Genomic DNA, 21,554 nt, shown 5'->3' on the forward strand with positions numbered 1-21,554 from the left:
TTGGGCTTTTCTGGTCCTGAAACATAAGGGGCTAAGGTATAACGGTAGACATATAAATGATGCAACGAGGCATTATTTCCTAGAGCTTGTATTTATGTCTATATTGGGTTACTAAGACTGGACACCTAGTCAGACTAAAATTTTCAGCAATTCAGAAAAAGACATGAAGGAAAGTGAAGACTTTTCTGTCATTTCCTATTACAGTTAAATCTAGCCCATGAATCATGTCTGATTAGTCAAATTTAGCTCAGACATAAATCTTGCTTGTAAATTTAAGAACTAGTCTGAGCTCTGGAGGACAGCAGCATCTTTGCATCCTAACATGTGTTCCTGGTCCAGCTTAGCTTTCAGCCTTTGCTCCAGGTCCACTGCTGGGAGAATGATTGTTTTAAATTGCCCTGCTCAGCAGATCCACGTTACATTAGTGATCCTATTTCATAATGATTTGTCATTGCATTTTGTAAAAGACAAAAATAATGGTTTCTACTCCTAAAGATAAAAATATAGGTATAGTTAAAAATTCAGAAAATGCATGAACAAAATCTGCACTTCTATTTGGGAAGCAGCATGTAATTAGTTCCTTTAAAAGAAAACTTCAAGATGATGAGAGGCAAGATGCCACACACATGTGATTTTTCTCTTAGTCAATCTCATACAAGTGAGAGCGGGCAGAGCAGTAAGTGAGAGCGTGCAAAGCACTAAGTCAGAGTGTACAAAGCACTAAGTGAGAGTGTGCAAAGCACTGTACATGGGAAGCATCAAAGCTGTGTGTTCTTCAAATAGACAGCAAGCCACATTTCATCTTGATACAGTCTTCTTATCTTTGGATTACAAAAGAGCTTTGTGGTTGGGAGGAGTGGAGGGAGGGGAAACTGTGGTTGGGATGTATTGTATGAGAGAAGACTCTATTTTCAATAAAAAAATTATTTTCAGTCTATCACACTTATTTTTTAAAAGGGTCAATGTGTTTCCTAAGGAAGTCTCTGGGAGTTGATTTACTGCAAGATACTCAGAAAAACCTGCAGTGGTGTATTCCCTTAAGTTGGTGACAATTCACCATCTACCCGAGTAATAAAATGATAGCTTAGAAAGAAAACAAAATGTGTAGTTTACAAATACACGCCACAGAACCTTGTCAGTACCTTACAATACAGAAGGCCCAACTTTAAATGACTCATATTGCAGTGCCGTGTAGAGTAAGCTGCTGTCCATACAGGCTAAGGTTAACAAAACTCTGTTTTGATACCTCTTATCATTTTTTATCAGTTGCTTTAAAAAATAATTTTTTCCCGAGTAACAAAGGAGAATTTACAGACAGTGTTCTTCGAACACTTCAAACCAAGGCTGATTTGGGACAATAGGTAACATGGCACTGTCCCACCTGAAGAGCCCACTGCGTTTGATGGGGAGAACGGTTTTTGTTTTCAGCCATGAAGCTGAGAAAGATCACCTTTGATAGCCGTGTTCTGATGTATAATGCTATTTGACCAGTTGTTTTAACCAAAAGGCCAATGAGACCATTTCTCTTAATCTCCCTTTTACTTAAAGACATTGTGCTTAAAATAAATGTTAAGCCTTTCAGGAAACAAACGAAAGGAGAAAATGTTCCTCCATGGAATCTTCATCAGTGAAACACTGCGCGCTTAGCTTAGTCTCAGAGCCACTTCTATCACTCCATCTGCGCACGGAACACACACAGTGCAGTGTGGTCCCTTAGGGACATATTACTGTTAACGGCCCATCCAGTCATTTGATTATCATTGTATGGTTAATGGCTTCTTAGGATAATAACTCTGATACAGACAATAAAATGCCTTAATTAGTTTATCATCCCTTTTTTTCTGAGAACAGATCCAGGCCATATCTGACTTTATGAGAGGGCACAGTGTGATGCTGCTCTGAAACTGGGTTCCTGCTTTCTTAGTTCTAAGAGCCAAGGTGGATCCCAATCTAGAGTATATTTGCAAATGAAATTTGTTCCTAATAATTTTAAATAAAGAAAAATGGTAAAAAAAAAACCCATAGGACACCATGGAAGCAAAATATCATAAATAGCAAATGAGATGTAAAACCTTGTAAATAAATAAAATGGCAGGTAAGGAAAAAGTAGGACATGAAGTTCGGAAAGGTGGGAAGAAGATGGGATCAGCTTTGTTTTTTTTAAAAAATGTATTGATTTTGATTGTGTGGTGGTGGTGGTGGTGGTGTGTGTGTGTGTGTGTGTGTGTTTGTGTGTGTGTGTGTGTGTGTGTGTGTGTGTGTGTGTGTGGAGCGGGGGGGGGGGCATGAGCTTGCCACAGCATCTACATGGAGGTCGGAGGGCGACCCTAGATGTTTGGTCATTTCCTTCCTCCCTTTGGAGACAGGATTTTTGCTGCTACATTTTGTACACCAGGCTCAGTTCCTGCAAAGAATCCAGGAGATTCTTTTGTCTGTGCTCTTATCTCACTGTAAAGTGCTAGGATTACAGAATGCACCGTCCTGTCTAGATCTCACATGGCCTCCTGGGACCCCAACTCCAACCTTCAGACTTGCTCAGCAAACACGTTTACTCATCAAGCCATCTCCCTGGCCTCACAACTCTGTTTGCATGCTGGCTAAACTTCCCCATTTTATGGACGAGAAAACAGAGGTAGAGACAAATCAAGAAACTCATTGGAATCATGTAACTCCTAAGAGACAGAAGCAGGATTCGAAAGTAGGCCCTTTGGGTCTTAAGTTATTAGCCACTATACTTTTAAAATCATACAAACAACAACAACAACAGCAGCAGCAACAACAAGAAGCCCAGTAAATATATTTTAAAAAGTAGAAATCAAGGACCAAAGGTCACAAACCATGACTGACTCTTGGTGGTAGGCTATGCCCAAGTTTTTCTACTGGTTCATTCTACTCTATAATCTTTCAACAAAAAGTCTAACACCATTCATCTGTCAGCAGAAGACAAAATAAAAATATTGCTGGCCTAAGTTTTTCCTTCTTATCTTAGCAATTCTCTATTTAGAAGAGGGTGTGAATGCAGTGAATGTCAACCTGTTGACAGCTCTCACAGCATAGCACTCCGGAGACACAGGAACCTGGACACAAGCAGGAATTTGTTACAATTAAGTAGCTTTCAACATATGTTATAGGATCACAGGACAGATTCAGCTGAATCTTCTAGAACTTTCTTTTTAATTTTTTATTGTGCATATTTATGATGTATGACATCTTTTGACATGTGCATACACAGTGAAATAATGTATGTGCCCCTTTTTGTACTGGATGTGTGTGAAGCATCTAGAATGCAACTTTGCAATATGCAATTTCTCTTTTTTCTTAGTCCTGTAACTTTTAAACGACAGTTACACAGCTGATATTTATAAATGAATTCCTAGCAGATACTGAAAGACTTTATGAATCGCAGAAGATTAAACTGACATTCAAAACGGTATTGGAGTGAAATGTATTTCTGTCCTTAGCAATATACAAGAACTTGTCTCTTACAGGTAGGTCAAAATGCTCACTCTCGCTGTCAGGCCTTTCTCATGCATCTTTTGATGAACAGCACTTAGCACTGAAAATCATTCTTCAGAAATTCTCTCCTCTCTAGTATCCCCATCCCCAGTAATCAGATATTCATTTAATTCTGTCAGCAAATGCTCCCCGTCTGGCCCCTCTACTCTACTGGTACTAGTCTCCTTCTGGTACATTCTTTCTCAGCAATGTCAGGGCTCCAGCAATCACTAGGACACCGACATACCCCCTCTCTCTTATCAAGAGCTCCACACCCTGACCTTGCTCCCAAACCCTCACTAGACATCTACCAGCTCCTCAGTGTTTCTACGACCGGGGTTTGTGTTCCTTCTTCCCAAATATGTCTTTCCTGCTGACATCCTGATTGTTACAAGTCTTGCAATCTCCAAGAATCCAGCTGAAAAATCCAGTTTCTCTTTCAGTTGATATTTGCTCTGACACAACCACTTCTGTGAAGTTACTGATTTATTTATTCAATAATCCTTACCGAATGATGGCTAAGGTACATTCTGGATCTGCAGTGAGGAAGAAGTAGTTCTAATGGGAAGACAGAGTAAGTGAGCAGCTCAAGAGTGACTGACAGTGATGACGGCGATGATCGAAAGGTGACATGGAGCCACTGAGCTTTGTGAAGGGAAGGATTTCATTCTGGGCAGGCGGTCATAGGCCAGTGTCATAGGTCTGGTGTAGGAGTAGGCTTGACATGTCTGAAGGACTACAGAAAGATGAACATGGCTAGTGGGTAGAATCAGGGTGACAAAGACATCAAAGAGCTATTAAGGCCCCAAATGAAGGACCTAATAAAGCCATTCAGTACCTCAGCACTAAGCAGACAGAACTTCCTGAAGCAGAAGCACAGCTCCAATTACACCTGCTCCTTGCTCAAAAAGCACAGTAGCTTCTCATTGTCTATTAAAACACAAATCCTTCAAAACACTTTGCTGGGCGTTTACATCATCCCCACCAACTCCTAACCTATTTTCAATGACTTCTTTTCATATTATTTGTGCAGAAGACTAACACTTGAAAAAACTATAGTCTAGGGACTGAATTTGGCCTATTACCTGATTTTACAAATAAAGTTGTATCAGAATACACCTCAACCATTTCTTATTATCAACGACTGCTTTCCTGCTACAATGGCAGAGTTGAACAGTGGTAACACAGACATAGGGACATTGTTTTTAGGACAGAAAACCTAAGAAATATTTTGCTGAACCAAGTTGAAAGCCAAATAATTTAAAATTTCTTACTTATTTCTCACTTTAGATGTTTTAGCCTGTTACTGTATTATTCCTTTCATTTACAAAGCAATTTCTGTATTTTTCCTTATACCTTCAGGAGCCTATAATCTATCCATCCTTCAAGGATCATCTCCTCCTCATGAGCCTGTCTTCTTTTCCTATGTTAAGTAGAATAATGTCTCCCTGAAGCTGTTCCCACTCTAATCCACAGAACCTATTCTACACTATGTTATATGCAAGGGAGAAGTCAGGATGCTAGTCATCTCATCTTAAATTAGCAAGACTGTGTTGGCTCAAAACAATGACAGAGAGCCTTAACAATGAGTGTGGATATAGAAGGTCCAGTACTGGAATGAGGTGATATGAGAAAAGGTAGACTGGCCAGATGACTTTGAGGATGGAAAGACCAGAGGCCAAACATGTGGTAATATTTTGTTTGTGCTCTAACTAATAAAGCTTGCCTGGAGATCAGAATGCAAAGCTAGCCACTAGAGGCTAGGCAGTGGTGGCACACACCTTTGATCCCAGCACTTAGGATCTTATGCCTCTGATCTCAGCACTTAGGAGGCACACGCCTTTAATCCCAGCACTTGGGAGGAGGAAATGGGAAGTGATAAGGGAGGGCAGAGACAGGAGCTCAGCATTTTCAGTCTGAGGATTCCCTAGGTAAGACGTCTCTCGAGTAGCTGACTCCTTAACTTCTCTGATCTTTCAGCATTTACCCCAATATCTGACTCTGGGTTCTTATTATTAAGACCAATTAGAATTTACACTACACAAGCAATGTGAGTAGCCTAGAGAATCTATGAGGAAAGAAATGAAAAAAAAAAAAAAAAACCTCAAGAACCCCTAGAAGAGCATAAAGCTTTTTTGCCGAACCTCAGTTTTAGCATAAAGAGACCCATTTTGAACTTTTGACTTCCAGAACTATATAATATTTTCCCTCTTTTCAAATCCATCAACATCTGAAACTCTTCTTGGGCCCTTCTATGCTATGTTTATATCATATTCATACACATTTTGATTCTATCTATAAATGGCTAGCTCCATAAGGGAGGGACATATAGCTCATTTTACCCTTGTATCCATTATATGACAACCACAGTGCCTTGTCCAGAGCAAGAAATCAAGAAGTGATAACTAACGAATGTTTACTATTTTGGAAAATTTGAAATGTATAATGCAGCATATAGGCTAAGGTCAAGCAATCAGAATATCCACATGGCCTGAATACTATATCCCTCAACTATTTGGGGGAAATGAGAACTTATTCTTAAAATATCATAAAAATTTGGAAAATTAGAAAAAAAATCACAATAGTATTAGTTACACATGGTCATCAGTTACTTGTCATTTCACTTTGTGCTTTGAACAAACACACACTATGATTTAAATTGTATTTCTGCTAGTTTAGCAAAAACAATGCAATGATTCTGACAGCAAAAGCAATGACACGATTTTTGCCAACTTTCTATTTACAGGTCACGTGAATGAGGCCAAATTTGGGGGTATATTTTTGTTATCAGCAATGTCCAACAAAGCAATCAGGAACAATTAAAGAGAGCACTTGTTAAGAATTCACAAACTGCTAACAGCGAGGTACAACGCTCAGGCATTCACTGTGGCTAACACAAACAAAGAATGCTAGAATTTGGTTTCCAATAAGGGTCTTCAAAGGAGGGCACTGAGAATGAATGTGAATAAAAGATAAAGGGATTTCAATGACTGCCAGATTATAAAAGCTTTGTGCCTTCTTCATACGATGAGAAGCCACAGAACAGAGATAGAACGAATGAGCCCACCTGCCAGTATCATTTGGAACTTGACAAGTTTATGGCATCTACTAACTCTGAAGTAAAAGCCCATATAAAAGTCAACACAGTTCTGTAGACTGAAAAGGAATAAAGAGAATTGTGAAATGATTCACTTTCATATTAGAGAATTAAAATTCTTTTCCTTTACAGAAAGCAAACCAATCATTTCAGTATTTTCACAGTTGAGCCATTGTTTTTTCTTGAATTTAAATAGTTTTTCCTCTCCCTGGGTTATAAGAAAATGTGTCCTTGTAGGAAAGGTGACTTTTCTCCATTTTTCCTCGTTATGGGTGAGATAACTTAATAAGGACTTCATTCATCAATCACTGAGCATCAACTATGTGTCAAGTGCCATGACAGGTACTGGAGGATTGAGCTGACTGAGACAACATCACATGGTGAGGCGGAAAGCTGGGTCTCCGGAGAAGATTCATGACAGCATTTCTCATATAGCAGCCGGCTGTCTGTTTCTGGAGGTTACAGTCTTAATTAAACTTGGAGAGGGGCAACCTTCTCATTTTCTCACACTTCCCTTGATTAGATAGAGAGGGCCAGGGGAATAGAGAGGGTGTTTGTAACTTATGAGTCTGGAATTGGACTCAAAGCTGTAAGAATATAATTTTGTCTCTTATTGCAATAGGAGAGAATTTTGTACTCCCAAGAAAATTCAGTATTTGCTTAGAAAGGTCATTTCCTCACTAGGGAGTTAGAAGGAAATGACAGTGTCCTGTGCTATTAATTTTCTTTGGTGGTGTAATCAATTATTACTCTGTAACTACTGAACACAATACCTATATATGGTCTTCCACATTCTGCAGTGAAGGGGACTGGCAGTGGCCCAGGGCAGTCCTCTCTGTAAGCTCTCACAAGGCTCCTACTGTGTGGAGAGCATGAGGGAGGTCTTATCTGTGGCTTGTCTCAGGAAAGATTGAAGACTGCCGCCAGACCGTTTGCAGATACTGGCCATGCGAGTCTCCCAACATAGCAGTTCAACTCTGAAGCATCCCAGGAGCAAGAAAGCCCAGCATAAAACAGGCATTAAAATCATGTGCAATGTAATCAGGCACATCCTGTCACCTGGAAGGTGTTCTACTGGGTACAAGCAGACTACACGTCCTGAGCATGTTCTAGAGGAGGGGATTTTATCAGACCATTAACACAGGAAGCACAAGCCATGAGAACCACCCAAATTGTCTGCCTAACACATCATTTTAGACTTTTTTCACATCAGAACTTACCTGTTTCATTACTTCAAATATGCTTATTTTTAATTGTGTGCAATAGTATACTACTAACTAAGTCAATCCCGGCTGTAGGATTTTGGCCATTGTTCATTCTTGACTAGCTGTTTCCTCCTCGTCTTTTGTTCAGTTGTTTAAACATGTTAAGTTCATCAAAGAATGACCATGGTGAAGCAACAGGAGTAGACTGGGACCAACCAGTACACAAATCCCCAAATGGGTCATTTGTTAACTCCTGCCGGTCAGGCCGTCATAATCATGAAGGTCTTCAGCGCTTTTAACATGCGGGCCCAGCAATCATTTAATAATAGACATATCCGAATACAGAGCACAGACTCCCCAGAGCACGGTTGTTTTATCGTGTTTTGTATTCCTTTAAACTTGGATTAAATGAGTTTATTCTCATTTTTAGAGAATAGAAACGAGTGGGTGCATTTTGGTGTATCATCTACTCACATCTCGACTTTCTGCTCAGGAACCCTTGTCTGAGGTCTTTCTTACCTTCATTCTATCAGATCTATTCCTTTGAAAACTGGCATAACCTTCCATAGACATGCTGTAACGAGACTGCCCCAGCAAATGGGGCAGGGTATCCAGCTAGGGACAGACAGATGTAAGAGAGGTGATTTTGTTCTTCCACCGAGTTTTATTTGAGGAAGTAAATGTTAGTCTCAAGGTTTTTTGTTTGTTTGTTTGTTTTGTTTTTCCATCCATTTCTTAGAGGAGTGACTGGATAATGATAGATTATGTCAATCTGTGTTCACATACACACCCTCACTGCTCTCCTGACAATCTGTGTTCACACACACACCCCTCACTGCTTTCCTGACAATCTGTGTTCACACACACCCTCACTGCTTTCCTGACAATCTGTGTTCACACACACCCTCACTGCTTTCCTGACAATCTGTGTTCACACACACACACCCTCACTGCTTTCCTGACAATCTGTGTTCACACACACACTCCTCACTGCTTTCCTGACAATCTGTGTTCACACACACACACCCTCACTGCTTTCCTGACAATCTGTGTTCACACACACACTCCTCACTGCTTTCCTGACAATCTGTGTTCACACACACACACCCTCACTGCTTTCCTGACAATCTGTGTTCACACACACACACACACACACACACACACACACACACACACTCACTGCTTTCCTGACAATCTGTGTTCACACACACCCTCACTGCTTTCCTGACAATCTGTGTTCACACACCCCCCTCACTGCTCTCCTGACAATCTGTGTTCACACACACACCCCTCACTGCTTTCCTGACAATCTGTGTTCACACACACCCTCACTGCTTTCCTGACAATCTGTGTTCACACACACCCTCACTGCTTTCCTGACAATCTGTGTTCACACACACACACCCTCACTGCTTTCCTGACAATCTGTGTTCACACACACACACCCCTCACTGCTTTCCTGACAATCTGTGTTAACACACACACCCCTCACTGCTTTCCTGACAATCTGTGTTCACACACACACCCCTCACTGCTTTCCTGACAATCTGTGTTCACACACACACACCGTCACTGCTTTCCTGACAATCTGTGTTCACACACACACACACCTCACTGCTTTCCTGACAATCTGTGTTCACACACCCCCCTCACTGCTTTCCTGACAATCTGTGTTCACATACACACCCTCACTGCTTTCCAGACAATCTGTGTTCACACACACCCCTCACTGCTTTCCTGACAATCTGTGTTAACACACACACACCCTCACTGCTTTCCTGACAATCTGTGTTAACACACACACCCCTCACTGCTTTCCTGACAATCTGTGTTCACATACACACCCTCACTGCTTTCCTGACAATCTGTGTTCACACACACCCCTCACTGCTTTCCTGACAATCTGTGTTCACACACACCCTCACTGCTTTCCTGACAATCTGTGTTCACCCCCCGCCCCCCTCACCTCTTTCCAAGGCTTCTAGGTCTCATTAGGTCAAACAAAAAGAGGAGGGAAGAGAAGGGATTTGCTTCTGACCTACACTGGGAGCCGCAATGGAGACTGAGGAGGTGTGCAGCAAGTGCCAGCTGTGGAGTGAAAGGAGCTGCCCACTTCAGAGGCATCATCTTTAATCCTCATCATAAACACGAGTTACTGTTCTCTCCTTCTTCACAGGGAAAGAAGTGAGGCTGGGGGAGCTGACAGAACCCCAAAGCACCTGTCTACCTGTGGCAGGCCCGGAATTTGAACCTTGTAGCACACTGTCTTACATCACTATGCTCCCTGCCTCTCAAAAGAAAAAAAAATGAATTTCATAAAGATGTCATTTAGGATACCAACAATTAATTGTTATGTCAGAAGTAAAAGCAACTGTCATAAATCTTTTTATCCCATGATGCTTAGGAAGCCAGATGCATTAATTTAAAAATTTACAAATGTATAAAAAGCAAGTTTTAGTTATTTGTCTAAGGTTGTGAATGATCTCCTCCAGGAAGCACATTTCCTCAATCTCCTGTTCTCCCTATTCTAACTTTAATTTTCATTAACATTTGGGGTTATAAAAGAAATGAGCAGGATTAGCACACTGCATGGTCCTAAACATGAATGGCATTTAAATCTGGCTAGTATAGAGTCATATTTTTTCAGCAAACATTCCAGAAGAATTCCTTGTGGCTCTGCATCCTCTCTCTCAGTTTTATGAGTGTCCCATAGGCACTCTTCCCATTCCCTCTATATCAGTGGTTCTCAACCTTCCTGATGCTGCGACTCTTTAACACAGTTGTGGTGACCCCAACCATACATTATTTCATTGCTACTTCATAACCATAGTTTTGCTACTATTATGAATCACAATGTAAATGTCTATGTTTTCTGATGGTCATGTGACCCCCAAAGGAGTTGTGACCCAGAGGCTGAGGACTACTGCTCTATATGTATCACATATACGGCCCCAAAGTTGTCATTATGTCTTGCTCTGAGGTTTCTATGCTGTTTTATAATTCTTTTTACCTTAAAGAGATTCTTTTACAGTGCAGACATAAAACATGATTTCTCTTAAGGAAAAGTTCAGAAGCTTCTAAGGAGAACAAAACAAATAGTCTTTCACTCCTCCTTCCTGAGAAAGCCAATGTTATCGTCCCTGAGTTAGAGACCTTGCATCGGATCTAACACTACCGGACCGAAGTGTCAGGAGCATTGTCACCTATTGCTACATCCTGGGCATGGGCATCTAAGTCATGAAAATTAGACACACTTTCTTTTGCTCATGGACTTTAATTTAGAAACCTCTCTCCAATGCAGTCTTACAGAGTGCTTGACTTGCAGAGCACTTTCATGCCAAGCCCCTTAATCCTCGAGATGACCTTATGAAGATGATGTCCCTTCTTTGGAGTCAGAAAACTAGACTATGGAGACAGCTCATAGTATTTTCCAGCTCCTAGCTGCCATTGATGCTAAGACCATATAATTTTATGCAGTTCTAAAAATGAAAATCAAAACAAAAACAAACCCCCACAACAACAACAACCAAAAAACAAACAAACAAAAATCTTACCAATTCACTTGGGACATACTTTGTTAACAGTCAAAGAACTTATCAGGTACCCTAGACTTAAAACACTGTTCTAAGCTTGTGACTGAAGTAAATTCTCTGAGCCTTATCTTTTCATATTTTTATGATGTGTGTGTGTGTGTGTGTGTGTGTGTATGAAAGTGTGGGTGTATGCTGTATATGTAACATGAGTGCAAGCATCCGAGCCTGTCTGTTTGCAGAGGCCAGAGGAAGAATTAAGGTGTCTTGCATTCTCTACCTTGCTTCCTTGAGACAGGGTCTCTCCCTAAGCCTTGAGCTAGACTATAAGCCAGCAACTCCCAGAAATCCTCCTGTCACTATCTCTTCCTTACCCCCAGCACCACGGTTATAGGAATCTACACAGACATGCCTTGGCTTTTTATGTGGGTACTAGGGATTTGAACTCGGATCCTCATACTTGCTCAGCAAGTGCTCTTAACTCATATTCTTCTAAATTGGAAATAGCACCTATCTCAAAGTGTTGCTAATTAGGTTGTATTGAAATAAAACTAGCGCTTAAATTGTAAGACTGTAAATTATAAACATTAACAAACCTTCTATATTGATGGCACAAGTTTCAAAGATAATATCTATAATGATAATGTTAATATTGTTATGAAGGTAGGGGCTGAACTTTAAGGTCTAAATTGAACTGTCTTATGTTAAGTCATTATGAAAGCTGTTCCTGCACACACTTTAATACAGTTGCCGCCCGTTTAGATGAACTGTTAAATTTTGTCCTCATATGAATTCTGGAGATCATCTAATATTATCCCAATAGAATGCCTTCCGTTTCAATGGAGACATTTTCAGGTCTTGGGGAAAACCATTTCTGTCTGACATAATTTACAGTCTCTCTAGCTACAAGATAGAAGTATGAATTATACTTTAGGCATTTTGTGGTTAAAATTAGTTTTGTGAAAATAATTGGTGTTTCATCTCACGGAAGAGTGATTCTTCTCTGTCTATTGCTACCAACATGGAACCTTTAATGCGTTCTATGATCTTAGGAGCAGTTTCTGCATTTGTTCTCCCTTTCTTTTTGAACCCAGTTCATGTTAAAATCCATTAGCCATGTTCATCATAGGGCCTACAGGTTTTTTACTTGATTAAATCCTAGACTTTGCATATCCTGCAATTCCCTTGACAACCTTACTCCTGCCTTGAGAGAGAAATGAAATTTCTCTGGTCTAGCCATGCCTTCATAACTTGAGGCTACTGAGAGTATACATGATTAAAGTATAGATTTAAGATAAGTTCCTGGAAATGCTCTTCTATGAAAACCCATCATTTGTGGTAGGTTTGGGACTGACTCACAGTAGAAACTGGTTTGCATATATTAAATACTAGAAACATGATGGTTTCTTGATGATTTCAAAGTCTGTATATAGTTACTTCCTATGTAGCAACAGAAAATTATAGATTGCTGCTATAGATCTGATAGTATTAAATAATTTCAGCATTCAATTACTCAGGATTTTTTTTATGAAAAAAAAGCAAATATTTGTCAATTGATTGATACACAGATGGATGAACAGGGAGGCATGTAGCTATCTAAGAGACAAGGTGATAGGAGATAAGTGTTTATTGCTACTGGCTTTAGGGCATCCATTAATGTAACACACATGAATACCCGGCTAAAACATTAATAGTGAATTTCAGGTTTTCTAACATCTAAAACATGATGGAGCAGCATCAGTTTCTCTCTTTAAAATAAAGTGTCTTTGCTACTCAAAGTGACCATCATCCCCACCCTCATTACTATATCCAACTAGTCTTGTTTCCTTCATTCTTGTTACTCTTATGCTTCAGTGTAAGATTTGTCTAAAAGACTTTTGCAAATGTAGGTAATATTATTTTATCACTGCTTAAAACCATCAATGACTTCCTGTAACTCTTAAAATAAAGACAAATGCCTTTGCATGTCATTTAAAGCCCGACATGATCTAGCGGTTGCCCTACATCTTCAGCCTTATCTTACAGTCCTCATCTTCTTGATCATATCTGGTGGTACACAGCTTAGTTTTTATTGTCCCTCACACCTTTCAAGGTCGTTACTACCACAGAGCTTCTGTACTGGGCTGGAGAAGCACTTCCCATAGGTTTTTTCCTACTTGAGTTGGGACTCCAGTCCTACCTCTTCAAAAGAACTTTCTTTGTCTACCAGTATTAAGTAGCATCTCCATTTACTTGCTTTCCCCAGCTGGTTTCCTGATGTGTATATCATTTACCACTTTCTGGAATTATGATATTTGCTTATTTGATCATTTGTTTACACATCTTTCCCTGGTACATTTATCTAGGTTGTTGGACAGCAAGGAAATATGAATAATACTTTAGGCAGTCTGTGTTTTATATTGTAATTTTAGTGCCTAGATCTGAGTCTGTCCCATTGTAGACACTCAGTAGTTTGAAAGAATGAAATGATCTAAATGCTTGCCTTTTCTTAAGTGATGTATGCTTCTCTTTTCTTTTTTCTTTTTTCTGGAAGTAAAATTTAACTCAGAATGAAATTATTTTTCTTGAAGCTAACAATAATTAAATTGTCCAAGATTAAATTCGATGCATTTTCTTAGTAGAACCATCAGTACTGACCTTTCAATTTGCAATAATACAGTGGAATCTGTTTACCATTTTTAGAATGTTTAGAGTCTATGACTATCAACAGACTTAAATAACCGACTCTGAAAAATGAAGTCATTAGAGAAGAAACTGACTCTGCAAAACCAGCTTAATTTTTTGTTCAGCTGACACAGTCACACAATAAAGCACTCCCTAACATACTTCTGCCAGTTCTAAGAAAAGCAGGTGATAGGCAGGCAAATAGCACAATGCCGATTTTGAATAGTATAGTTGACTCTCACTAAAAGAACATGGTTTTTCTCTGACAAATTCAGGCTAATCATAAAAATATGCTATCAGGAGAAATGAAAATAAATAATGACGGGAGTATGAGGCACAGAATGATGGGAATGAGAAGATGTGAAGTATGAACTTGGGATCTGAGAGAGGGGAGGAATCTCAAGGAAAAATTATGAAGGCATTTAAGATGTCACACCACTGCCTCTCCCTCACTTCATGAGACATTTTCTCGTTAGCTTAAGCAGCTTTCATGTAGCTTCTATATGATAGGTGTTACATATTTTTTTTTAAATTGAGTTATCTTCTTTTTTCTTTTTTTAAAGATTTATTTATTTATTATGTATACAGTGTTCTGTCTGCATGTATTCCTGCAGGCCAGAAGAGGGAGCCAGATCTCATTACAGATGGTTGTGAGCCACCATATGGGTGCTGGGACTTGAACTCAGGACCTCTGGAAGAACAGCCAGTGTTCTTAACCTCTGAGCCATCTCTCCAGCCCTGAGTTATCTTCTTAGAATTGGTTTTTGATCTTGGAAAGGATGCTCTGAAACTTGACAAAGGTGTTAGTTACTGTCTCAGAACATAAAGAGAAGACATACTAAACTGACATCCTACTTTTAAGAGTTCAAATCCTGGGCTGGAGAGAGGGCTCAACAGTTAACCATTCCACTGCTCCAGCAGAGGACTTGGTTCAGTTCCCAGCACCATCATGGCCACTCACAAACACCTGTGATTCCTATTTCAGGTGCACTGATGCCCTCTTCTAGCTTCAGTGGGTACCATACACACATATGGTACATGAACATACAAGCAGATAAAACACTTATATACTTGTAATACAAGTAAATTAAAAAAAAACATAGTTAAACTATTGCTAATTAATGATAGATACAGCAGAACTGATGGAGGATGCTTGCATAGACAAGTATATATCATCAGAAGGTCAGTGCTTCATAAAGTCAACATTCTCCTTATTTTCAGATGGCTCAGTAAAACTTAATTAGTCAACCAATTTGTAACAGTTGGACCTTCATATGTTTTTAATAAGAAATTCTATAATCAAAATATTTACACATATCTTTTATTACTTGCTTTGTAAAAATACCAATCATTGAGATTAGTGAGTTAAAATATGTGATACTTTAAAATATTTTTAACATTAAAAAACTTTTCAAAGGATCTTTTAAAAGATCTTGTGTGTATGTGTGTGTGTGTGTATATATATATATATATATATATGTTCTCAAGAATGTTGTGCCAAGTTACATTCCCACCTGTAGTCGATGGGAATGTTTACTTTCAACTTTAATTAGTGGTAGGCCCAGATGGCTCCTAAGTTTTTTTTTTAAATGCCTAATATATGAGTAATTTAAGAGAGAAGAAAGTATATTCCTTACAAAATGATCCATGCCCTTTGCTTCCTTTTCTGGCATCATTTAGGTCCTTGTGGGTGTAGAAAATTGAGCCCCAACTGCATCTCAGCTCTGTGAAACGCGAAGCTTAAGCCACCAGCTATGATATATTCATTTTGTTTCTTGTGTAGACACATCTCTCTTTCAATCTTTTAAAGTGCACACCCAATTATAAATGCCAATTGAAGCATGCAGACAGAATGGGAAGGCTTTAGTACAACTACAGTCTTAATTCTGAACTCTCCTAAGTCTCTATGTTTTCTTGTTTTAATGCGGTGGGCCTTTCCACAACCACGTAGTCGTATATATCTGTTTATAAGAGATTGAATGAGATATGTATGTAACTATGTTACATATTTCCACTTCTGGCTTTTGACTGTTGAAAGGATGTAGGGACTGCTTGGGTATCTACACACATGACCAGGTTGTTGGAGTTGGCTTCGTGTGTCTGCGCTGTGAACACAAGAATGACACAATGGTATACATGAGTAGTTGGCAGGGCCAGGGGTGACAGTGTAAAGTCATATGCACTTGGTGCTAGCTTCTTCTACACTAATAGTCCCATGTACATTGGACCTAAAGCATTGTCTGTGCTTCTCTAAAGATCAACACCCACTTGGTCTTCTAATTAACAAAGACTCTGAGTAAAGTCTGCAGATTTCAAAGAAGCCACAGACTATCACAACAGAACAGTGACAACAGTTTCTCACCCCTCAGGCACCTTTTACTTTACTCATTATCTTTCCATCCAGAACACAGTAGGAGTTCATTCCTGCCAGGGGCCCAGCTTTCTCATAATTCTACTGTTCAAGAGAGGGAGCAACAGGTTAGCCTTTCCTGCTTTCCTATTGTGAGGTCCTATCTACCCCAACCTGAAAAGGTATGAGGATTCCTCTGTAAGTTTCTCTCTATTTTTATAACCTATTTTTCATTTCTATGAGAATCTTGGAGGCAGGAAGTTAAATGATTTTTCTTCTTTAATCACGAGCCTAGCTTTTAGGAGCTGAGCCATCACTTCAGCCCTAAATGCTTGTTCTTACACTAATACACTAGAAACCCAATGAGCTCTAATTTTATTAAAGGTCTCCTATGAGATAACAGGCAAGAAAGTTTTAAAGTTATTTTAAGTCAGAACTGGGTGTTTTTGCTTCTGCTTCATAATAATTCTGTCAATCTATATGTCAATCAAACATAGGAAGCAGCAGCTAGTGCACATGAAGATTACACTAAGTTACCACAGTGATATCGGCCTTGCAGATATTGATAGAGATTGGGAGAGTGTTTCCAGGGTTGCACTGAAGATGTCTATGTTCCCTCCATACTGTTTTACTAAACACAGTAGAACAGACTGAAGATTGTCATGGTTACCAACAGACAGTTGAAGGATAAGGTGCCGATGAAGACACTTTGCTTCAGTTCCCCATGTTCATCACAGCAGTGATGTTAAATGCTTTACATCCAGAAGAGCTCTCATCTACCTCCTTTCCAAATGTATCCAAGTTGAATGAGGCTCTAGGTAACAACCAAATACTTATCAGACAGAAAGGGAATTTAAATTACTTGCTGTACATCATCACCATGTAACACCAGCGGTCACCTCAGCAGTAGCATTATCTAAGTATGGACCATCTTCAGCTCCAGCTCCATGGAGTGCTTTCCATGCATTCCATTGAATCCTCCACTTCTGATATGAGGCATCAGAGCTGAGGGCTAAGTCATCTGTCCCATAGAGTGGATGGACAGCCCCTGTGCTCACTGGAGCACCTCTCAGGAAGAAGCTCAGAGACTCTGCAGAGCTCCAGTCTATGCGGAATCACATGTCTTGACATATGTCTCCACAGGCACTCTGATGAGGATGGGATGGTCATGCTTACGATTCTGGAGAAAGCATTTGTGCTCCCTGTGATTCTGCATATGGGGATCCTAGCTTAGGTTTCATGAATATTCTAAAAAATGGATGCAAAATGCAATTATTTGACATTTCTGGAAGGGGGATTTCACCAGAATTCAGGAATTGAGAATCCAGAACAGGTTCAGGATTGTCTTCTCTTGTGGTATATTTGTACACTGTGTGAAGGTGTATTGCTGTGATTAGTGTAATAAAAAGCTGAAGAGTCAGTAACTAGGCAGGAGGTATAGGCAGTATTTCTGGAGAGAGTAAGGAAGAGGAGGAGGAAGCTAGTAGCAAGAGAGACACCAGGAGACACAAATAAGAAACTTGAGCTGCAAAATGGAAGAGAGGTAATGTCACATAATAGAATGTAGATTAATATAAATGGGTTAATTTAAGTTATAAGAGCTAGTTAGGAACAAGCCTAAGCTATAGACCGATCTTTCATAATTAATAAGAAGTCTGTATGTCATTATTTGGGGGCTGGCTGGTGGGACACAATCTTCCACACAGTCTTCTGAGCTTGTTTTTAAGCTGTAAGGTCCAAGAGAACTGATCCTACAGATTTTTGAGGAAAAACTTTAGTGTAACATCCTAGAGTATATTAAAAGAAAGCGGAGGCAATTGCCCAAGTGAATATTTCAGATCATAGCTTGAAATATGCAGATAACTAAGGCAAAAGAAATGAGGTTGGGGGTTTTGGCTGACTGAGCTACCTCACTCTAGTAATTTTCTGTTTCCTATTATATACATGAAAAAAAAAATCACTGCTTACAGAAAAAAAAGACTCATTAAACCTAAAGAGTTATGCCTATAAAGTTGAAAAATACTGACAAAACATGCCAACATTAGCAGCTATACTTTAAATAAGCAGTCAGCGTAGAAACTGTTTTCTGGTTTCAACATCAAAGCACGTATAATCTTACAAAGGATAAAAAGTGCACACGTCAGTGTTCTGCTCTCTTCCAAAGAAGTTCTGCTGAATTTCAAATATTTTCTTTGAATAATCATGTTTGACAGAGATAATGGTTAATGTTAGTGAGGTAATTAAAATTAATGGCAGCAATGTCCACTGGGCGATGTCTATGCAGGTGTTTCCCTCTACTGCTCCCACCTAAACATAAAAATGTTTAATACACAGAATTCGGAGTCTACACATATTTATTAGAAGCGCCTGGGTTCAGCCCTTTCTAAAATACATAGAGAAAATTCTCTACATAATGAATTATTATGTTTTCTTGACATATAACTTAATTTAAAAAATGTATTAGGTTACATAAAAATTTAAACACACATTCATCGTATAAAGCGAACAGACAGTATTTTAGAGGCATGGTTTCCAGTCTTCAATAATGTATCTTTTAAGTCAAAAGTTACCAAAGGGTCTGTGAATGTTAGCTCATCAAGCCAAGCAATGCTACTTACTAAGCAGAATTGTATCCACAACTTAGTATTTTGACAATTAGGAGAAAATTATCTCTTTCCCTAGCTATTCATTTGCATTCCTACCTACCTGTTCATCTGTTTATCTGTCCATCCTTCCTACCTTGATCACTCACCCATCCATTCAGTCATTCATCCATCCACCTTTATGCATTTGGTTCCTGCTTAGAGACGATCAGAAGGGAATAGGGTGGACAGCGGAATGTTGGAGCAAAACAAACAGCAGGTAGTGATATTAAGGGAAGAGACAGAAACAAAGGCCACATGCTCTTCTGCTAAAGCCACATATTAAGTGACACAAGGATGATGTTATGTAGCCATCATGACTAACTAATTATATCTGATATATTCGAATGTTGAAAATCATACTCTTCAAAGGTGACCACAAAATTAACATCTGCCTACACTATCTTTTAAAATGCGATCTTGGTACCTCTTCATCCAGGGTGGAGCCCTAGCCCCTCCTTCGAATCATCTGCACAGATGTACAGAATATGGTGGAAGTAATACTGTGCAGGTTCTGAGGCTAAGCCAAAGAAGGAGATGCAGTTCCCACTTGCTCATTTAACAATCTTTGTGGGGGTTTTGTGCCACTGCGTATGTTCAACTACCTAAGGCCCTTCATGTTGGAGAGGGTGTAACTTGAGTTGCCATGTAGATGTCTAGCCTAGTAGAATCATAGGATGACTGTAATGTCAGGAGTTAGCTGTCTGTAACCACATCAGAGTTCCCTAAAAAGAACTGTCCAGCCAAACCTTGGTACTCTATAGGCCATAAGGCAGAATACTAAAATGTTGTAGCCATCAAATTTTGGGGTGATTTGCTATACAGTAATGACTGTTGGATAGTTAATGATAACATTAGCACTGTATAAAGTTCCATTTCATCATTAGTCTTCATTGTACCTTTTAAGTTTGTATATTCACAGTTGTGAAGTGCGTGCAACTTAAAATGCAATCATGTTGCCTGCTAAATATGGTGTTTGAGCAGTAAGTTCCTCTACTGAAGTGGTTCTCAACCTGTGGGTCACAATCCCTTTGAGAGTAGTATATCAAATATCCTGCATGTCAGACATTTATATTACGATTTGTAACAGTAACAAATTACAGTTATGAAGTAGCATAAAATAATTTTATGGTTAGGTGGTCACTACATGATGAGGAACTGTGTTAAAGGTTCACAGCATTAGGGAGGTTGAGAACCACTGCAAGAATCAGCTATCTGGAACCCTTAACTAACCAGAACCCCTAGCTTGAGGGATAAGGGGAGCACAAACTCTGAAATGAGTCATAGCTGCTTATAAATCCTTGCTTTACTACTAATTGATCGTGTGACTAGAGGCCGATTGGCTAACTCATTTCTTCACACTGGAAAAGAGAACAATAGTAGTGTAGTGGTTTATTTCAGTGGGCAGAGAGAGATGAAGTGAAATCATATTTATATCAAGGTTTGAAATTCTCATTCTGATATGTACTGTTTAAAGAATGACTTCAATACTTACCTAACATCTTTGGACCTCAGTCTCCATCATTGTTAGATGGGCATGGTTATTAGTACATATTTACTGTATAATATAGAACCTCAAAACTTAAAAAAAATTAAATTAAAATCAAGTTTTATGCTAGGAAATCTAGTATGGGTAACGCTTTTTTAAATCTTCACAAAATTTTTTTGAATGGGTATTATTTTCATGTAATAGGAAAAGATATTTAATATTCCTTTTCAGGAATAAATAAAGTTCTCTTCAGATTTTGTTTCTTTAATAGCAAATGCTTCTTTTATAATGGATATCATATCTTTAAGTATAACAATTCATTTAGTAGTTATGTTCTGAATGTTATATTATCTTCATTTACCTGGTGACCATTTTTTCTCTTTGTCTAAAATTTCTCTATTACAGCTCTGTCCATCTATGGACTGTTACTAGGTGACTCTGGGCTGATGAGTATCAGGGTCTTAGCTGAAGCATGGTGCCACACAAGAGCATCTGTGGGAATGCACGAGGCATTATTTATGAGCACAGGCTGGGGCATACTTTAGTGTTTAAAGGAAGGATGTCAGATCCCATCCCAGTCTAACATATCAAATACATCTGACAATCCTGAGCATCAAAGAATTATTCTTTCTTATATGATGTGATGTTCAAATGTCTGATAAGAAATTAATGTTGTTAAAAAATTTTAAGCTACATGATCTGGAAATATAATCTTGTTTTTAGATAAACATAATACATTTGCATAGTTTAAATATGTCCTTGCTCTTCCAGGCTTGGAACCACTGAACAAATTAATAAAACATGGCATCTTCCTTTGCTCAGAACTTTGCAGAGATTTGCTCACCATTTTAGACAACCATGTTCCAGATGCCAGTGAACTTGTGCACTTAAACTGAGAACCTAAAGTGGCTGTGCCAATCTAACCACATGGCTCTCACTTTTGTAGGGACTCTATGTGTAGGTAACAGCATGACATTGTCACATCGCCTAGTGCTGCTGGGTAAGACTTCAGCTATTGAGATCATTCTGTCATGAATCACATTCCTCTTATTTTTCCTCTAGTTTATAGTTTGGACATGTTA

The 21,554-nt window shown here is 39.1% G+C and overlaps 1 protein-coding gene across 1 annotated transcript in view; it reads right to left on the bottom strand.

The window, feature by feature from the left end:
* The window catches only part of Stxbp4 (syntaxin binding protein 4), a 153,876-nt gene that overhangs the window by 38,073 nt on the left and 94,249 nt on the right, over positions 1–21,554 (bottom strand). The gene's annotated exons all lie outside the window — the stretch shown is intronic.

The sequence above is a fragment of the Peromyscus eremicus genome, chromosome 8a, assembly GCF_949786415.1.
Source record: "Peromyscus eremicus chromosome 8a, PerEre_H2_v1, whole genome shotgun sequence".
In the NCBI taxonomy this organism is placed as follows: Eukaryota; Metazoa; Chordata; class Mammalia; order Rodentia; family Cricetidae; genus Peromyscus; species Peromyscus eremicus.